Source organism: Chiroxiphia lanceolata, chromosome 3 (assembly GCF_009829145.1).
Source record: "Chiroxiphia lanceolata isolate bChiLan1 chromosome 3, bChiLan1.pri, whole genome shotgun sequence".
In the NCBI taxonomy this organism is placed as follows: domain Eukaryota; kingdom Metazoa; phylum Chordata; class Aves; order Passeriformes; family Pipridae; genus Chiroxiphia; species Chiroxiphia lanceolata.
Genome location: NC_045639.1, coordinates 71591940 through 71613283, shown reverse-complemented (window position 1 = coordinate 71613283; position 21344 = coordinate 71591940).

The window sequence follows — 21344 nt, the reverse complement described above, 5'->3', positions numbered from 1 at the left end:
TGACTGATAAACATAGAAATCATTGATTGATCAGAGATGACGCAGGAAATCTTTCAAAACTGGTTCTGCTTGGTGTAAACGGAACGATCATGCTGTTGTCAAGAAGAGACATCAGCAAATACAGTAATGCATTCTTTACACTGAAAGCATGCACATTTCCTAAACCACTGGCAGTGGCTTTTATGACCAAACTCACTAAACAAACATCACATTTCCATGCAGTCTAGTACTACCAGACTGAGTGTGCTATTGAATTAACAACATTTTGAAGCCCTTTTAGGGCATATTTCAATCTTAATAAAGATACGAGAATTTAACTCATCTCAAGCTTCTTTTCTTACAACCAGAAATTGCTGTCATTGCCCTAAGTATCAGTGCAATGTATGAGTGGGGGAGAAGAAGACTAAATACCACTTAATTATTCTATTGATCTATTTCATTTTAAAGTCTTTTTTCTAGGACCTGCTGCAAGCACTAACCTTTTTTTGTAATTACCACTAAAGAACATTGACAAGAAACAGTCCTGAAAAATTATGAACTCTCTGAAGATGAAATCTGAGAATGAGCTTAATTATTCATGAATAGCCTTTGCAGATATCTAACTGTTTCTATAAGGCTAACATTGACAGGTGCCTACTCACATGCCACTTTCGTAACATCTGACGTATTTTTCTATTTTCAGTAAGTTAATCTTTACTGATAGGTAGGATGGACTGATTTTCCCTGCTTTACCATGGAAGACCAGGTGCATAGAGAAACTGAAGATATAATTTTCAAACTGATCTTTTTCAGAAATGACTTAGCTCTCTACCCATGGCACTATTTCAGAAAGCTTGGTCAGCCCTCAAAGTTGAGATTGCCTTCCAGGATCCTGATGAAACATTACAAGGACAAGGCCAGTACTCAGAGACTGCACTTGCATCGCTTTGTAATAAATAATATTTCTTAGTATTTTGCTGAAGGAGGCTGCATTTATTTTAGTGTTCTATGCTGTTTTCATATCACTCCCACTTTCTACACAAATGTCAAATATCACCCAAGTAAAAAAAAAATCAGTCTACAACTTTGAATATACAATGGTAACATTATAATATTTATCAGCCACCTCTTACAACAACATTACAAAGCCCTCAAGTTAGTTTGACTGGAAGCACTTTTCTATCAATCTGTTGACACTCGTTAGTTGTTTTCAAATTGTTATCAGTCCAGTACCCCCATCATGGTTTCTGCTATTTTTCCTATGACTAAGATCCAACAGACTTATGGTTGGCAGTGCCCACTGAAATCCTAATGGGTCTAACATGTTAGCTTCCTTCCTTTCTTCCTGCGGGCTTCCCCAGTGGCCACAACAACACTCACCACTACAGTCTCTCGGCCGCACTCTGTTTCCTGGAGCAAATCTATGCATTTTCAAATGTTTAGGTACAATTTAGCAATCTTTGGATTTATTACCAGAGGGGAAGATAAAGAGTCATATGACATGGCTATGACATCTCTCTGTTTTGTATCTATAAATATCCTTAAATCTCTTCTCTGCTGTTAATGAGCCAATGGCACTGGTAGGTGACCAGGAGCACAGCTGGGCTGAGAAGCAAAGGTGGATTTTTATTCCTAAGAAAGCTTAGGGCTCAAGTGTTTAATATCTTATCCCACTCCATGTATTTAGTATCTTACCCTATGGAAAGAGCTGTATCCACTTTTCCAGTTAGAATTTTATGTCTTATATTTGTCACTCTCAGCCTCCCCATTCTTCCACTCATATTCAGAGAGAGAAGGATTATTGTTTTAACAGTTCCCTCTCAGCCAGGATGTTGTTTTTTTTGAAAGTAATGCATCCATATTCTTTCCCAGTTATGGCTTATTAGGCAACCTGTAAAATAGTCTTAGGCATTTTACAATTAAAATTTACACTTTTTCCCCCAACTGGATTGTTTTCCACTTTGTGAAATTGCATCAGCTAAAGCTACTAATTTGCATTTTGTTTGCCTTGAACAAATATAATCAAGTTATGAATATTTTTAGTTACTGTACTACTAATTTTCAGTACTGTGGTACCTCCCCTCTGCTGTCTAGTCTGGACTTTCCCTAATACCTGGAGCAATCATTTTTAAGAAAGAAAATTAGGAATGTTATTTAGTGATTCTGAAGATGCTTCAGTGCTGGCAGCATGAAACTGCCAGCATATGGGGTTTGGATTATCATCTCCCACAAAAACTGTAACTTTCTTTTTCCTCCTATACATTATAGATAGTAACTGAGAGAGCCAGTCACCCATTCCCCATAAAAAGTAGGGGTTTTTTTCTCTCATAGAGAGAAACTCCTACTCCACTTTGCACTTTTCACAGTCAGAAATCAGTCTATGAGATAATTTCTTTGCCATTTGTCACTAGTAAATTAATTAATCATGCCTTTTTTTTTTTTTTTTTTTGGTCATAGTGTGCCATTTCTCTTCGCCTTCTGTCCACTAAACCTTTCTTAAGAGATTATAACCAGTGATTTAAAGATTTCAGTCACCAGAAAAATTCCCATCAAGTTCCAACAATGCCATCTCTATTGAATTTATGCTCATAAATGAGCAATTTTGGTTCTTCTGTTTATTATCTAAGACCCTTGCATTGGCTTAAGCAGCTTTCTCAAGCTTAAGCAGCCTTATCATGGCCTTGGGCATGTGAGTTGGTTTTATTCAGCACAGCTTGGGGTAAATAGATGCTCATTTGTTTCCTGACAGTCCCTTTCTCACAGAGGTAGAAGCAGGCAGAGTTTCCCCCAGCAGGCTCAGAGGCTGCCTGCTCACCAGGAAACCTCCAAGAAGAGGAACCTCCCTTCTACCCTGCAGCCAAAGGCAGGAGACATTAAACAAATTTTTGCCTGCTACCTTTCTTCAGCATGGACGAGTTCTGTCATTACTCTGGTTAATACTTGACTGTGTGCTGCTTTGCCTACCTCTCCCCCCTTAAAAACAAAACAAAATCTTGCTCCTTGAGTAGTTCTTGCAGCTCAGAGGAGGGTAGACAGGAATGAACTTTTAAAGCGAAAATAATTTTTTGTGTCCATATCCTTGCTCTTAACTTTCATTCTTTTTAGGGAATGTTACATTAAAAATATCAGAGGGCAGCTAAAGGTTGAAGGTTTTTTCATTCCACAAAAATTCAGGCATTAATGATGCAGTCCTGTCTTTGATTTCTAGTATGATCCCAAATTTCATCAGGATGGTTATTCTGCATAAGTAATCAAAACTACAGAAGCCCATTCTTGAAATCCATGCTGTGTCTTACTAGAGAGGTATTGGACACCAAATGAGAATGGCTTTAGCACTCTCCTGTCAATGCCTTGTAAAATGGTTCTTTTATACGATGTGCTTTAAAACAGGACCAATTATTCTTACAGATTGCAATATAAATCGTAGTGTAATTACTACTTAACAGCAATAATGAAAGTGAGAAAAATAGTGAAATAAATTTATTCTAAGTAATTGCATTTCCACCTATTTATTTAAAATCTGCCACGTTCGGATCTTGTCATCTTGCCAACGCTGTAGCACAATGTTCCGCTACTAGCCCCTTTATACAGCTTTGTAGAATAGCTGCAGTATTCCCTTACTCTTAGGACAGAAGTGGTTCCTTCCTAATCCAAATCTCCTAATGGCTCAATATTTTGTGCTGAGAGATCTTACATCTTCTTGGGAGATCAAATAAGCAACTTTTCAGTTGAGTGTCCTAAAGGAACTATTGTCTATACAGCCACTTTAAAACCCAGAACTTTTTTTTCTCTCACGTCTGAACCATTTTCTTGCTTAGGAGATGTTTATTGCATTCTCTGTAACCACTTCTTACTTGGTTTGCTTAGCCCAATACAAACCCCACAGTTAATGGCCTCCTCATTATTTCAGCTGCCTAGAGAAACTCGATTTAATTCAAGACCAATACCACTGCAAGGCTATTGTAGCTCTAAAATATTTCCTCGTCAGTCTATTGGAAGAAAGGAAAAATAAATAATTTTTTTAAAAGTCTGGAAAATAGCCACCAAGAACAAAGGTACAGGCTGTGTTAACCAGCGTGGTTGAATGACATCCAGGATTTTATATTTTTCCATTAGTGCTCCATGGAGCTCAGTATTCCCCCAGTCCTCCAAAATTTAAGGGCTTGTTTTTGGTTTTGGATCTATGTCTCCAAATCCACGGCTATGAAAACATGAAACAACTGCAAATCACTACAGCATTAATACCCAAATTTGGCAGCCAGACTAAATCAATCATGTTTGGAAAGCGTGAATTGCCTCATGCATTTCAATGGGTTCCCTGGTCACTGTACACAATTATTTGGATAATGAGGTTTTTTAGCTGTTTCACCAGTGATTGTGTTACTAAAATATATTCATTTCTGAATGCCAGTTGCTTTCTAGCCAGTGATTAAAACCTTTCAGATTCATCCTTCACAATTCCTGTGGCATATTGGTGAACTGGCAATACAGACATTTTAGGTAGCATGAAACCCAGATACTGCATAAAACACTGAATATACAAGGAAAACAAATGTATGAACATATTATTCACAACCACACAAAACTTAGCAATTTTCAGAGTGGCTGCTTGGACTTTCCAGTCTGCCCTGGAGACCTCATGTCATGGCAACTGGGAGCATTGTTGCAACATTCAGATCCCACTTGTCACCAAACATCCAGTGTACATGCCTTGTGTAAACTGATCTGTCGGCAAAAGAAATTGTCTTTACATTGCAATGGAAAAGCTTACACTTTTTTCTACTGCGTAGGAGTAGACACAGAGAACTGAGACTTGTTTGCAAAGTCACATGTTGGTAATATGTGGCAGGATGAACTTTATTTTAAAGCCAAACTGAGTTGAGAAGCATTCAATTATTTTAGTTAATGTAGTTTACATCTGGGGTTTTTTGTTTGAGTTTGTTTGATTTGGTTTTTGGTTTTGTTTTTTTTTGTGGTTTTTTTCTTGTGTTTTTTGTTTTGTTTTGTTTTTTTTTTTTAATACAACAATCCACTGCAGGACTTGTTTTACATAAGTTCGTGTGTATTTCTTTTTCCACATGGGAACTGCTGTGTCTTGTAGAGCACCTATACAGTTGTAGTAACCATGTAGTAACCATGTCTGTATCTGCAGTTGTGTAAGGGGCAGACAGTCTGGGAAAAGGCCCAAGTACCTGAAATGTTCTGGTTTTTTTCCGGTACACTGGTTACTCTAACAAGGGCTACTACTTTTCTTTGCAAACCTTGCTTGCTTTATATTGTAACCACTTTAATGAGATCGTACCACTTTATCTACCTGACAGGCATAGCAGAATAAGCTGTGCTCTGTAGGCATGTTCCAAGGAGCATGAAAGGTGAAACTAGAATAGGTGGCTACATTTTGGAGCTGCATTTTAAGCAACAGCTATTCCCTGCTTCCTTCATGGCCAGTTCACAGGCAAGGTAGTTTCTTTCCTAAAGTTTTAATGGTTTTCAAAGAGCTACTCTGATCAGCCTACCTTACCAACACTCTTTACCACAGTAACCAGGGAGTGCTCATGTGAGGAAACCTACTGGCGCAAGTAGTGAGGATGTAACCAGTTCCCAGCAGCCTCCACGGAGGCTGTTCCTGAACAAGAATCATGGTTATTGGGAATTAATTACTCTATTGACAAGCAAAGAGCTCATCACTTAGCAAGTACATGTGTACTGTAAGGAAGTATTTTCCCTGAATCTGACTCCGAATCCCCCAGGCTCACTCAGCTCCATGTTCAGAGATCAGACCTGCCCAACCCTGGCAGCAGCACTGTGCCACAGCCTCTCATTGCCTCACTGCAGCATCACTCATCACTGAGCCCCAGGTCCTTTGCCAGGAGAGCAGACATACGGCCTGTGCCTCCTCATTGCATTGTCCCATAAGTGATCAGCTGTGCAAGCATTTTTGCCCTTCCAGATCAAATAACCTGACCCAAGGTGTCTCACATGATGGGACACAGGGAAATTGAGAAGTCCGAATTGCTATGGTGTCACCTTTCTAAAGTGAAGCACCTGAACCAACAACATTTTTATGCTTTTCAAGCCTGGGGAGTTTTATTTTTTGATCATCCCTCAAAAAAAAAATGCAGTAGAACTGTTCTTCACAGAAACAAACTGAGGACAAAGGAGACTGACACCCAAACAGAAATATTAACATTGAGACTATACATATATGATTTGGCTGAAGCAGCAGAAGGAGAAAATCTAACTGAAAATACCATGTAGATACCTTCTGATTATCTCCAGGTCCCAAAGCCACACTGATGTGTAAAAGATTCCATCCCACCAGTGAATGAAAAAGCATGCCTAAATGCCTATGGTATGCTGCAAGCTAAGCAAAACTGAGCTGCTGACTTTGTGAACATGTGCTCGATGTGGTGTAATTATCATATCATTTTGCAGTGCACCATCAAGAATTTGAGCAGGAAGAGTTTTGTCTTCTCTGTTGTGTTACTTCAAAGCCAGTAAAGTACATTGTTTGCCTTCTCCAAACAGCACTGCCACTGTGGGTATTAAAGTGACAGTGATTAAAAGAATTAATGTTTATTTATTTTTAAATCAATGCTTCATGTTTACTTGGATTCATGGAAGAAATAAAATTTTTAATCTTCCTGCAATTCACCCAACTGGTAAGTATAAATGAAATATTTTTGGGGGTGTAAAACTGAAATATGCTGTCTTGCAACTTCTGATTCTGTTCTCTGCTATAAACTAAAAAATCAGAATATTATGACTTGGATCATGATATTTTTATCTAGAGTGGGATCGATCCTCTGTATTGCTGACATTCTTGATACCTGAGCAGTTGTGACAAATTGACAATTTCAGAACAGCAGCTGGCTGTTTATAGTTTTCTCTAGGGAAATATATCTTCTAAAAGTTCAGAATGGTAAATAAAGTCAAGCCTGGTTCAACAATGGCTTTCAAAGAAAATATTCTGCAGTTCCCAGTACTGCCTTCCCATCTCAGCCCCAAGAATAAGAGATGTAATGAGAAGTGGCTGCTATGTGGGGACACCAGCAGCTACTTTGCTTACTGGCCACCAACATCCAGAGAGGGCACAAGCTCCTGCAGAGAGCCTGTCTCCCCCGGGAGCTGCAGCGCTGCCAATGTCACCTTACCCCTTGTTTCTTTTTCCAGATCATTAACTGTTAAACAGGGAGAGAAAGCAAAAGCGAGTCCTGCTGCCCTGAGAACAGCAAAACGTCAAGAAAGGACGATTACATTTTGTCAATCTTCTTCTAAAGCAAGTGTAGGGGATATCTTTGCCAAAAATAAACAAGAAGAAGGGTGGAAGTACTTCCACAGAAAACAAACATCCCTAAAGCTCTTTGACTTTCTTCTGCCAGTGTGTGCTTGTGTAAAACAGGCTTTGACAGCAAGCCCTCACTGACTTTGCCTGACAGGGCCCTGCTGTGACCACCCCCTGTGTGCTAGTGGCTGTTTGGAGGCAGCAGGGCAACAGGCACAGGTAGTAGCACTGGGGTGCCCAAATAGGATGGCAGCTGCTGCCAGAGAAAGCCTGGAGGTAGGCGTGGACAGCACAGTAGAGTGGCACGGTTTCTAGCTGGCTCCAACTCCAGATTTTTGGTGGACTGCGCTGAAGTCTCAATGTACCTTTGCTGTTTCACTTTAACCCCAAAAGCTGATTTCTCACTTTCCTGAAACTCTCTCAAGAGCACGGGAGCTTCCCTGCTGTAGTGGATGGCTGTCTCCCCCCATGTATCCACTGTTTTCAGCCCAGAATAGCTTTCAACTTTATGTCCCAAGTGGGAATTTCCAGCTATAATCTGGCTGCCCTTTCAGTATGGCAAGCAAGCAGGCTGACTGGCAGCCACATGATTTGCTCTTGACATTGAACTGTTTGTTCTTTTCACATTCTGGCCACTTCTACGGTGCCTAAGCATCGCTCATAAAACATAAAGGCTTGAAAACGTAACCTGCAAAAAGCTGAAGAACTGCTTGGCTAATACTTCTCAACAGCTAGACCCTTTTCAACACTGTTAGTCTTGGTTTCTAAGGTCTATGTATCCCAAACGCACCAGTGCTGCTGTATTCTGGTCACACAGCTCATTGAGATGCATAAGCATGTGCCATACTGCACCCAGTTCCCTTCCTCCAGGTACCAGCAGCCTCTGATGCAGTTGTATTGATCAAAAAAAAGATGAAACCAGGGCATATTCAGCTATCAATGCTATCTGACCTGAAAGGAGTCTGATTAGAATTTTAGAAAGCCCTAAGCAGACTTTTTGTCAGTTCCCTTTGATTTTAAGGATATCAAGGGATACATGTAGAGGCATAGAGGAGCAGAGCAGAAACCGGGCTTTGTCATCTGCTTTAGTAAAGACTTATTCCCTCCCTTGAAGGCCAGCTGCAACTGGGTTACAGTGCCACCTCAGCTCCACCACCTCCCTGAACCTTCTGGATGGTGTGCCCTCCTGGAGGTACTAGGAGGAAGCAGGCTCTGTACTCCCCCTTGCAAGGGCTGCTATCACAAGGAACTATCCAGTCATTGCACATAAATTTTTTGGAAGTTTATTTCCTTTTGGACTGGGCAAGTGTCAGAAACTGTCTCCTGAAATGACTGAGATGCAACTCTTCTGGCACTATTCCAGGCTTAAATAAAGATGAGTTGTAACACTGAGCTTTGCAAAAAGCATAAAAAAAATGCTGATCAGAAAGATTTGTGTAAATTCTTGGCAAAACTCGAGAAGGGAAGGATAGTTTAATCTTTACAGATTCGTGGTTGCCTATGAGAAGGGGAAAGGCTTGACGTGGCTGTGGTTCAAATAACTAATTTTCAGTGATTTGTTTCTGCATCCTATATTTTGTCTGATTGATCACTATACCTCCACCTTGAATTCCTTCAGACAAAGTCTGTTCTCTGAAACAGTGCCAGATTCCAGCATGAATGTTCAGAAGGGAGAGAAAATATGATATAAATCCAAACTGAATTGAATTTCTGCTTCAGTATAGCTTCCCATTAGGACCACACCGGCAGCAGTCATGGAAGTCCTTGTGCCATCTGCACGACAGCCTGCATCTCTTTAAGCACTCCCCTGCCAGCATTAAAAGTCCTATACCTGTAACATTGCACAACATGTTTATTTTCTTATTAGTTTTGAGCCACTGGTTAAAAGAGTCAGACTGGTTGATAAACAAATCTCTAAACATCTGTACTATATTTTTTAACTTTTCTATTGATATGCATATTTGTTCTCACTAGAAAGTTACTGCCTATATTCAGTTAGATTAAATAAGCCATTACAAATTAACTTTAATGGTTGGTTTTATAAATCTGCTTTCTCTGGGAATAAGCCAGTAGCAATTGCCCAGTTTGCCTCCAGAGGGTTGCTCCGGAGATGCTTTGACTCCACAGTCAGGACATGGAGGAAAGCCCATATTTGAGGGGACAAAAGCCCACATTTGGGGATTTCCATGCTCAGTCTGACAGGTAAGCATGCCCATGAACAAAGCCCTCGACAAGAACCAGCGCTGCGAGATATCTTAGCACATGTTTTAATAGTTGACTCATTGCTTGCGATACAGAAACCTCGGGGCTATAACCCAAGTGGCACAGATTCTTCAGGGATATCTATGAAAGTTCACTCCTTTTTTGAAAAGGACTAAAGACCAACTTCTTGGGTGGGGTGGTGGTGGGTGTTGGTGAGATGATGGGAAAGACTAAAAAAAGAAAGCAAAGCCAAGAAGACCCCAGGAAATAATTTACCAGCTCTCCTCCGGAGTTCAACTCAGTACATGCATTTAATTCTTGATACCTGTTAAATCTCCCCCGTGCAGCTGAAAGTCTAGAAAGTTTGATGGACTTCTCAGGTAAACTGCTCCACTATTTCACTAGTTTTAGCATTGGAATGCTTTTCCTGTTGCCGAACCTTGCTGTAAGGCAAGATGTCTTTCCTGTCATATCCACCCCCAGACAGAATAAACTATTCATTCCTCTTTGCAAAAGTCTTTTTCATGTTTTATGTACTCAAATACAATTATCTATTACTCAAAGTAACATTTATCTATTTCAGATTTTTTAAAAAATCCATTCCTTATACATGCAATATAAATTATTTCCAAGTTAGAATCGGTTTTCCACAATATGTCCAAGTCAGTTTACCCAAGGGAAGTAGTATTTCAGCTATTACAGTACAAGTAGCTATGAATGTAGTATTTATAGACTTTATTGAGTAATCAAGAAAATGAGGTTTTACAGGTCAGAAAATTATACCATTTCCGAAATCAATACTCCCACAGCATGTAAACACATGTCTCTCAGTACATAATACCCTGCAGACAAACAGACCATCCAACCTCTGTCAAATCTGTAAGCTCCAGTAAATAGTAGAATTGCCTGAAGTTTACACTATTTTCTCAGGAAAAGTGATTGAATTAAACTAAGGCAATCGTTTTCTGAAATCAGAAGGAAGTCAGTCTCAACTAGCTCTGAAATACCTATAACATGGGCGATGATATATTTCTGCATAAGTACACTTATAAGCAAAATGTTTATCATCAGTTTTTTAATGGAATAATATATTTACAGCAGTTCTTCCAACATATCACAGTCAAGATGTGATATTTTGATTTTAAGGCTATCAGAAGACATATGGTATGCTGTTAAAGAGAAGCGTTATGCAATAACTGAAAGTCTCCTCATCATCCTTAATAAACAAAGTTTAATTATTATAGCCTTACCTAATGGGCAGAAAGGAGCTGTTAAATAATTTAAGATCCTGTTCACTGCAGGTTAGAGAGATAAACATCTTTCTTACTAAGGTGTACCTCAACATTTCCATGCTTTGAGTGTGACAGAATAATTTCCAAGCTTTTTCTTCAGATCTGCAGAAAAGCAAGCAAAAGGTTTTGCCAAATCAACTTCTGAAGTATGTTTGTCCCAATTTAAGCTGCCTGTGATCTAGAAGAGCCTCTGGAACCAAGTTTTGCTTCTTATTGTCTACTGATTTGCAGGAGAATAGGGTTTACTACACGGTAGCATGAGCTGCAAGCAGAGGTACATCTGATTCAGTCGTGTTTTTAGTGCATTTGTTACATTTTTGTATATTCATAATACTGTTTCAATGAGGTCTTGAAAATATTCATGTAGAGACCACATTATTATTTTCTAACTACCCAACAATAAATATTGGAAACATTTGGATATTTCCAGGGGTCTGAGGTATCGGTAGCCACTATATTTTATTGTTTTCTAAACTGAAAGAGGATTATGTTATTCACAGTAAATGGAGCTCTCACTCTAAAAAGCTATGCTGCTTCAGAAAAGAGTAGAAAGTGATATTGAATTTGCTGTCATAATGAAGAGATTTATGTAAATGGCTGCAGAGACTAGGATTGCTGTTTGCCACTTTTACAATGCTAATTTTTGTTTTTCTCTCTGAAATCTTATTGAGTTTTTATTGTAGAAGTTATATTACAGTTATTTTTTCTAACCTATTCTGCTTTCCTGATATTTTACATCTGACAGTACCCCATCAGTTATAAAGAAATTCTTTCTGCATGTGCTGATAAGTCTTATGTCCATGTACCTAAACTGATCCATGCAAAGTCATTCCTCCTCTCAGGAAGGCAATGCAGAGCATTTCTTCCAACACAGGCAGGAGCAGACATCTTGGGGAAAATGCTACCTTCATGGTCCTAATCCATGGAGACCAGTCAAATCAATAACACATCACTAGGGTTTCAAACTGGTCTTGTTTCACAATCAGCCTACAGGCCACAGATGTACTCTATTCAGTTAATGAATAATGGAATTTAGTAATGAAAAATGGAATTAAACTCAGCCCTACATCGCAGAAGCTTGACCAATTAAGCAGAATCACAGGTTCTAGTCTTTATATAGGCCATAGCTATATTAGAAATGAAAGTAAATGTAAAGCATATTTCAATGTGGAATGTAAGCTCTTATTTGATCAAATTCAAAAGTTTGGTGTCTCGGTAAGTAGTAGGCACCAGCCTTCTGGCACTGTCTGTGAGAGGAAGTCCGAGGACCTTTCCGAAGGAATAAAATCCTTATCTATTTTTCACTCAGCCAGACTCTTCAGACTTCAACCACAAGCCTTCGGACAACATCCATGGATCCTCCACTCCAGGTCTTCTGTAGGCATTCTTGTCCTCATGTCTTTTCTGAACTCTCACTCAGTTCTTCTCCCCATCTCTGAAAGCAATGTTTTTCTCTTGCCAGTTCCACAACCAAGTAATGAAATCCTCATTTTATGACTTCTCTGACTGCTCAGCAAGTGCCAGTAACGTAGTAACTCTTTATGGGCTGGTGGTCTCACCTATTTATAGGCTGCAAGATGAACGTTTCCAGAGGGCCTTGTTGTGACTACTGCGCAGAAATTTCCACGCTGTGCCTGAACAAAACGGCATTCCATCACACTCCACCACAACACACTTCATGAAATGGTAAATTGACTTTCGCAATAAAGCATATTGTATTTACGTAGTCACTAACATTAACTTTTTAGAAGTTCTCCTCTTCACAGAAGATTTCTTTACCTGGGGTATAGGTACAGCACTTAAATCATAGTGTTATATAGTGATTTCATGGATAAAGTCTGTCATCCTTAGCTATGGTTTAACAGCCTTTTCTTTAGACGACAGATTTTCTTGTATTTATCCAAAGGCTAGGGCTCTTCACAGTAAAGACAAGCGCCTACAGAGAAAACAGATTCCACTGAAGATAGATCTTTAAACCTTAACTCACACCACAGAGAAGGCAAGGGATGCTCCTGAAAATAAGCAGTAGTCAATCACACACCCTCAGTACATGAAAGTACCTTTTCCCACTGAGCTCAGATCAGCCCTAGCAGACTGTGTCAGCCCTCCCATCATGCAGCTGCATCTTTTCTTCAGCTGTGTGTAGGAGAGTTGGTCAACCCTCTTGCCTATGAAGTGTAAATACAGCCTCTTCATTGATCTGTCACCTGTTATGTCCATGTGAGGGACATTCCCCACAGTCAATGAGCCAAGGACCTCTGTGTAATGCACTGTCCCTTAAGCAGGACAATCACATTGGCAGTTAGCACCACAATCTATTTTTCTATCCAGTTTTTCTTTCATTCTCTCTCTGTCACAGAGGAAGTGCCACATACTCACAAAGCCTGGCAGCCCTCCATCCCAGGGTATTCCTGAGCCCTTCCAGTCAGGTTCTCCTACTCTGCTCTCTCCATCCACTGCAACAACTGCTGTCCATGTCCTGAGCTGAAGACACACAAATACACTGCACCCATCTTTGCACAGCAGCACTGTTTCTGTGAGCAAAGCAGGAATGATGCTACACGAAGAAAGAAAAAGACAGAAGAAAAAAACTAATCCATTCTTCAGAGGTTATAAGAAAGTGAGACTCCAGATTATTTTCTGTCTCTAAAACGCATCATTAATTTTCAACATTTTTAAATTATTTCTTTAGTGCTTTTCTGGAAAAACATAGCTGAACTCTTTTACATTAAGAGTCATGCAGATTCTAAAGTATGGATTTGATTACCTTAATCCAACAAAGTCTTAATCTAAAACTTCATTTATCAGGCTATCAGGGACATTTGAAAGTAGAAGAAACTGGATTTTAAGACTTGTTACTTGGCACATTAAACCAATGTACATCAGACCTTATGAGGCAATGTCAGTAACATTTACCGTAAGTAATTATTCACAAGTCTTTTTAATAGATTTTAAATCCCAGTGCAACCTTTACATGGATTCCAGCCTTTCCTAAACAGCAGATATTTTTCTAAATTAAAGACTCTTTATAGGTGAATAACCACTCATGCTTGTGTAAGCATTTTCAATGACCTTATGCATTTTATTTCTGGTAAAATTCTCCTAGTTTCATCACTAAACTTTCTTATGACCACCTTCTAAGATAAAGAACTCTAATATAACATCTCATGTCTCCACAAGGTAATGAAAGTTTCTGGACAGTACACTTGTTAAAACCAGAGTGCCAGGTGCAATGCCACCAAGATTGTAACCAGTAGTAATGAATTACTGAGTTATGACCAACTTTGCTAACATTATCTTCTAGTTTAATTCAATTTTTTTTCACTCCCCCTGTTCTCCAAGCGATCTGGTCAGTTGATGCACATCTTGGTCCTTGTGTTAGACTGGATACAAAGGTGTCCCCACATAGTATCTCCTCATGGAAGGGACCTACTGCAGAGGACCTCATGGAGATCCCTTGTTTTCACCTGGAGGACAACCTCCTCTTCCAAGAACGATGAGAGAATCTCTCAGCTCCCAGCACAACACTTGGATGAGGTTATCCAGAGCTTCCTTGCCCTGGTTAAGTGGAAAATGCCTCTTGGTCACAGTATTCTGCCAGCATGAAATTGTGATAACCCTTCGAGGTCATCAAAAAGGAGTCACAGAAACTAATCCTGGGCTTTTTGCTTCCGTGTCATGCCTATTTATAGACCTACATGTCAGTCTCTGCTCTCATGCAAACCTATTTATTCATTTTAATTTATGTATGGCTGCAGCTGAGGAAGTAATTTTTTTCTGGTATACAAAATTTAACAATTTACCCCATAAATATACTACTTTATAAACACAGTATATCTACCCAGAGATCTTTAGATTCTAGTAATTAAAAACAAATAAACAAAGAAAAACCAAAAAATAAGCACATATGTATGCAGACATATCTTCATTCCTCCTTGCATTTGGAGGCAAAACCTCCAACCAAGAACCCCTGGATTTCAGTGACACTTAACAGTCAATTCAGTGGTTCTGCTGTTACTCTCTGGAATCTGTGACTATTCCTGTCTTTTTAGATATAAGGTACCGAATATACACAAAAAACCCTAGCTCCACAGGTGAGGAGAATGGTCTAATAATTACAGCGCAATCTTCAAAACATTTGTGCGTGAGACAGACAACAGGGTTAAAAGTACAACATGGCAACATATCCTGGAGGTATGAAAAGATCTAACCTTGTATGGAAGTCCTCAGTAACAGAGAACACACATAAAAAGTTAAGACAGATTTCGTATTACTGAGTCATCTGCTTTCCTAGCTTAAAATAAGATTCATAATACTGAACAAACATTTTCCTGACATCCTTGCACATAATACAAACTATTCTGAAAGAAAAATACATTATAAACGAAGTTAAAAATTACAGATACAATCAATCATATTCAGTTATAATTTAACTCTCTAGCACTCAGTTGTCTTCTTCCTCTCTCCCCCAATATAAGGATGACTATAAAAATCTCAGGCACATTTGAAAACAATGGGAGATACTGTGGGTTGTATGCGACCAATGTAGGATTTGCCAGGAAACAAACTAAATGCACGAAAACATTGTTGTTGGTATTCTAATTACAAGTGCTAACTACCCCTGCTTTCTCAGGCAATGTTGGTTCTCTAATAGAAAAATCCATCAGACAAATTTCTTCCCCATCAAAAGCCCCTTACTTTTCCTGTGATTCCTTACTCTCTTCTGGCCAACTGATTTGAAATCAACAAATGTCGTTTCAGAAAGTATATAAAAACCTAATTATTAGGGACATAAATCAAGAATTGGAAACAGAAGTTAATGAAAGCAAAACTTTAAATAAGACCACATTTTAGAAACATAGAAAATATAGAATTAGGAGATGTGTTTGCTTAGGTAACAGCATTTAATGGATTTAAATACAGATTGAAAGCACAGTTCTTTCTTCGATTCTTTACAAGATTTCAGTAATTTTATCCCAAAACTCATAAATTTTCCAAGTTTCAAAATTTGAATATCTAATTTTTTTTAATTACTACCACCAATAATAGACTTGAAGATAAAATCATTTTCTGCTAGCTTTATTGTTTTCTGGACAAAAGTGTGAGATCTACAAAACAACTTATTTGTGATATCCTACTGTCTTCATATAGAAACCATATGCTTCACAAAGATAAAAGAAACCTGGCAGCTTTCCTGAGCAGCATCTCCACCCCATATAACCACAGTGTGCAAACTCGTTGTCCTACGGTCATAACACAGGAGGGCTCCACATTTCAAACATTTTGGTAAGAAATCAATTCTGAGCAGTGCCATAACTGTATTTCCAGCCATTTTGTGGCAAACTAGTTTTCTATTGGTTCCATTCAATTCTTTGCCCCAAAGTACATTCTTCATGAAGGTTTTGGGAAGATTACTGCATACTGAACCCTCTTCTACCCTACTCTTCCTGCTTCAGAGATGTAACAGGGGAAGAAGGGTGACAGTGGGTATTGTAAAAGTCCACACGATTTTCAAAAGCCTGTTGAAACTAATTTTCCTTGAAAAGAGTTTCCAAAGTAATTTCACGACCTTTTTAGTTTCCTACAACCCCATGTCAGCTAAGTAGAATTGCCTATTTTGCACAGGAACCACCTTTATATCTCAGTCTCCAGCACTTTTTGAGCCTGCCTTTTCATGCACTTTCAGTCAAAATATAATTTTAATTTTGAAACAACCAGAGACATCTTGAGAGATCAAACTCCTCTGTGCAGAAGACTTCAGCCTTTCAAAACTGTTTTGTCCCCAGCAGAATTCAAAACTCTGTCAGTATCAAAAATACTTAGTATTTCCACCAAATACAACCAAAGAGCCAAGTGTCCAGAGCCGTGGGGCTTTGAAACCCTCAAGCCGTACCACCGGATACCTGAGAGAGGAATCACGAAAACAACTGTTGAGAGTCAAAAAAGGACAAAATCAAACCTGGTTCATGGGCACACAAGTATCACAGGCACTCAGGCATCTGGGTGTTCTCTCCAGATTCAGCCATACAGGTGGACGAGGTTACTGTTTCCCAGGATTTTCCTGCATGAGCCCTCTCTCATTCATTTAAAGCAAATTTGAACAATCAAGCCCATTTTCCTCCATCCACCCCTATGATTTGCCAGGATTGATTTTGCAGGATGGGCTTTAGGGAGCCCTCGGCCAGAAGCTCAGCTGGGTAGCAGCCTACGGCAGAGGAGCTGCAACAACCCCTTTCATCAAGTGCAGTGGTCCCAGGAGAAAAATATCTATTTGTGGCTTCCACTGAACCAGAACCAACTCCACATAACATTTTAGTTTTGACAAAAATCAATAAATTCTGCTGAGTAGGTGTTCTATTGATTATTTTTTTCCTGACCAGCTGTACAATTGCTGAGAAACTGATGCACTGTCAGACATTTTGGTGACTAAGTAATGAATAATTGGCACTTAATTCAAGCAACTGTCACATTAGACAGTCTCTGAAAGCCTTTTCACAGTAAATACTGGGTTTGAGTGGGAAGTTGCAGGTACAAATATTCCCAGCGTGAGTTGATTCTTTCTGCTTCAACTACTGCCTCCAAAGCTCATCTCTCCTTTACCTATATTGCAATATTTTAGTACTCTGACATTTTAATCCTGTGAGACTTTCAGCCTAAAATTTTAAATCCCGTAACACTTGCCTACAGAGGTCTTTATGATCACACTAAAGTGTTTGACTTTGCCTAAAGAAACGTCTATGAATAAGCTTATCATGTGATAAATGACTACCTGTCAACTTTCCTCAGATTAAGTTGCATATGCTATAGCCAGTGATACATTTCACAGCTAGTGCCCATAACCAAACTTGTGTCATCATTTGAAACTTCCAAAGAAGAGCAAATAGACACGTAATTAGAGTTTTGGCTCTCCAAACCCTTCAAATTCACTTTCCCAGGAATATATTGTTTTTAATATTACTTTCCCTAGGTGCACTAGCAAAAGTCTTTAATGACAAGAAATGTAGTAGTGTATTGGAATATGAGTCCAAATGAATATGTGAAGTGAATTACCTCTCCACTTATGCCTTGTGTGAAAGAGGATATTGAATGGTAAAAGAAAAAAAAAAAACCAAAAAAAAACCATAAAAGAACCCAACCTGTATATCTCTTGGCTGGAATGATCAATAGTTCATATTCATGTGAAATATTAAGGAGAATGAAATCTTCTTTGTATGTGACAGAGCAGCCTTGACAAGGAAGAAGACTCTCTCTCCAAGTATCTTGCTCCGAGACAGTTGTCTGACACATATCTTGACGCGGGAACCATCGATATCTAATGTATCTGTTAATTTAGGGCATAAAACTTTCCTCTGTCCAATTTCTGTAAGAACAAACAAACCTTGCTACTTAGAGCAAGACAGTGGTCTCGCTCCACGTACATGTCCTCATCTCCATTATTTTTAGTGCAAATGTTTGAAGCGGTTCACCTGAGAAAAAGCTAATAAGGAACAACAACTCCTCATTTCCTTTCAGCTTGTAAGATAATTAGACTGGGAAAGCAGTTACAGTGTTAACTTATTCCTGGCAGATAAACTGACTGTTTCTTTGCAGGCACTGGAGGAATGACTCACATCATTAACACGAGTTTATTAACTAGAGTTTTCCCCTCTTTGTTGCCTTCCACCTGCTCCTTTGGGCCTAAAACTAAGACAGGAAGGTCAGCTTTGTTGCATTTCACAGCGTTTTCAGGGATTGTCTCTGTTTTCTATCCCCAGTGCCAGGATTGAGCCTCGCCAACATTCGGGAGTGGCGTGTGCTCCCAGTGCAATTGATCAGCTCTGCTGAGAGCCTGGCTGGGGCCTTAATCCATTCGTTTTTCACCATCATAGAGCAGTCAGTTAAATATTAGCAATACCTTCCACACCACAGCAGCAAGTCTGCCAGGAATGTTATGAGGATTGGATTTTTAGGTGTTTTTACACAAAACACAGCTAGGAAAGTTTTCTACAGACTGAAATTAGAGGGCTGGGTCCTTCAAGCGGTCATTCACACAAGCAGCCCTTACCTGCAAGCTTCATCAATGGCACTATTCACGTGAGATTTTATGGTTTAGAGGATTAGACACTGTATGTAATGTCTCAGGCTGGGATGCAGCCACATACCCACACAAGGCTGAAAACAGGCCACACAGCACAGTCCTTCTACCCTCTCTCCATCAGCAACTGAGAGATTTGGAAGTACAAATATATTTTTTTAAAAAGGAAAAAAAAAGTGAAGGGAAGTTGCCCTTTAAACCCTTGATTTCGTCATCACTCAGAAAAATCCAACTACTTGTGAGATATATGCAGTCTCCCTTTAAGCCCACCATGATGAATTCAGCCTTCACACAGGCCCACGTTGTAAATTATGGTAAATAAATTGCTGCTAGACCTATATAACCAGCGAATTCATTTTTCTAGGCTTGCCAATATGACCTGTTCCAACAAGACTTGCATTCAGTTTTTAAAGGTGTCATGTTAATATGTTTGTATAATTTCTTCTTATATAACTCCCAGCATTTCTAAGGACCTCAGGACCTCCATTGTTGCAAATGCCTCTTTATCTTTGTCACGGGATTCCTGTTTGTCTGCAGGCCCTTTGGCTCAGCAAAATTTACCTCTTGCCACATCAAGAAAATTTCAGGTTCTGTTGGTTTTTTTTTTTTGTTAAACAAGAAACTATGGCAACTCTAAGTAGAACCTATTATGCTGGCTCAGGTCTGCTGGCAAGGTATGCAAGTTTCAGGTACTCACTTAAATTAACAGGGATGATGAAGGAGGCACTTGTATCTTAACTGTCTCTAACCCTTGTGGGAATAAGACTCATAGAGCCTGCACTGTACCAGTGACACTACCATGATATAAATATTAATTCTCTGTAAGTTAAACTCTTGATTACCACATCTGTTGAAGGAGCTCTCAGACAAGCTTCTGTGATAAAAACACTGCAGTAGGATTTTCTCAATCCATAAACTGCTCACTGCCACCAGTGCCCTGGGGTGTGCCAGGTACAGCAGGTCTCTGACCAAACTGTTCCATCCCAAGTTAGACCAAGGGAAGGAAATACAAAATCCCCTTCATCACTCACAGAAGAGCCCTGATTGCTGGTGTGGGCAGCATCCTTGCAAGGGAGAGCCCTTTTTGGACCACCTGTGTGGGCTCTGTGGGATCCACAGCAAACCAATATCTTCAGTGCATAACTCCAAATCCAAACTTGACAGTATCTTCATCACTGCCCAGAGGCACTGATACAACATTTCTGCCCTGCTTTGACACTTAATTCCATGCCCAAATTCAAGTTCTGTTAGCCTTAAATGATAACACAAACCCTCAGTACTTGCCATTACCATAACCTGACTGTTAACCCAGGCTACGTGTGCTTTTTATTTGCTCATTAGCATCAACAAGAGAATTGGCAACAAATGAGAAAAGAAATTACACTGACTGTAATACCTACAATTCAATTAAAAAAAAAAAACAACCAACCAGCTTTTGGCGCCAGGCTCCAAAAATTCACAATCATTTGGCATAAAGCCAGCACCATATCATAATGGGGAAACAGAATTACTGCTTGCACCGGGATTAGGGCTAGGTTAAGATTTAGTAAGGGAGTAAGGAGTTTGATTTGTAGCAAGGAGAAAGTGATATGAAGAGAGTATGGAAAGTTTAACTTTAGCTTTTAGGTTGAGAAGAGTTTAGGGTTACTGCCAGTAAGGTCCAACTTTGCAGGAAGATCTGAAAATTGTAAGGACTAGTGTAAGACCTGCGTGTGAGGACTAAAGCTTAGCTCAGGTGTGAGTAGGCCTTATTTGCCTATGGGCTGGAAGGAGGTAACAGAAGCTGGGCATCAGGGACAGAGACAGGATGAGAAGGAAGGGAAAACTATTGCTATTCCCGGGAGGGATGAGAGAGGTCCCCTTTTGCTAATGAATTAGGGAAGGTTAAAAATATAGTGTGGAAGACGGAGGAAGTGCATGTATTGCCTGCTGCCCTAAAGTAGCAGCATTATCAGAGCAGAACATGGCTTATATTTGTGTTGCTCCAAGTAGGACTTACTAGAGTAGGTCTAAGGATATTACTGTATAAGTTTACAACAGCTTTTTAAATCAGACCTACAACATGCTTTTAAAGTTAATCCACTAATGATTCCCACTTACTATGCACTGGGCTGTAGTGCAGGCAGCTTTGCTACATGTAAATAGAGTCCTTGCAGTCAAAACAAACCCAAAAGGCCCACTCTTAAGTGTTAAAAGGGACCTGTGGGTCTGTACTTTGGTCTTGCTAATGCACCAAGGACTGCAGGACAGACTGTTCCCGAAAATTCCTAAGCAGGTGTTATCAGCAGGTCACAAGCTGCAGTGGGAGGCATTGTTATTCACATAGTATTGTGGGTCCCAAAACAACCTAGCTAGATAAACGCCTATGCAAGGACCTGAGAAAAAGCTGACCCTGTGGGAGAAAAGGTCTTACTTATATTTAATCTAGCTCAGTGAGAACATAAACTGGATAGAGGCAGTTTGGAGACTGTAGCAAGTTAAAACAAATAAGTCAGAGCAAGATATTCATTGT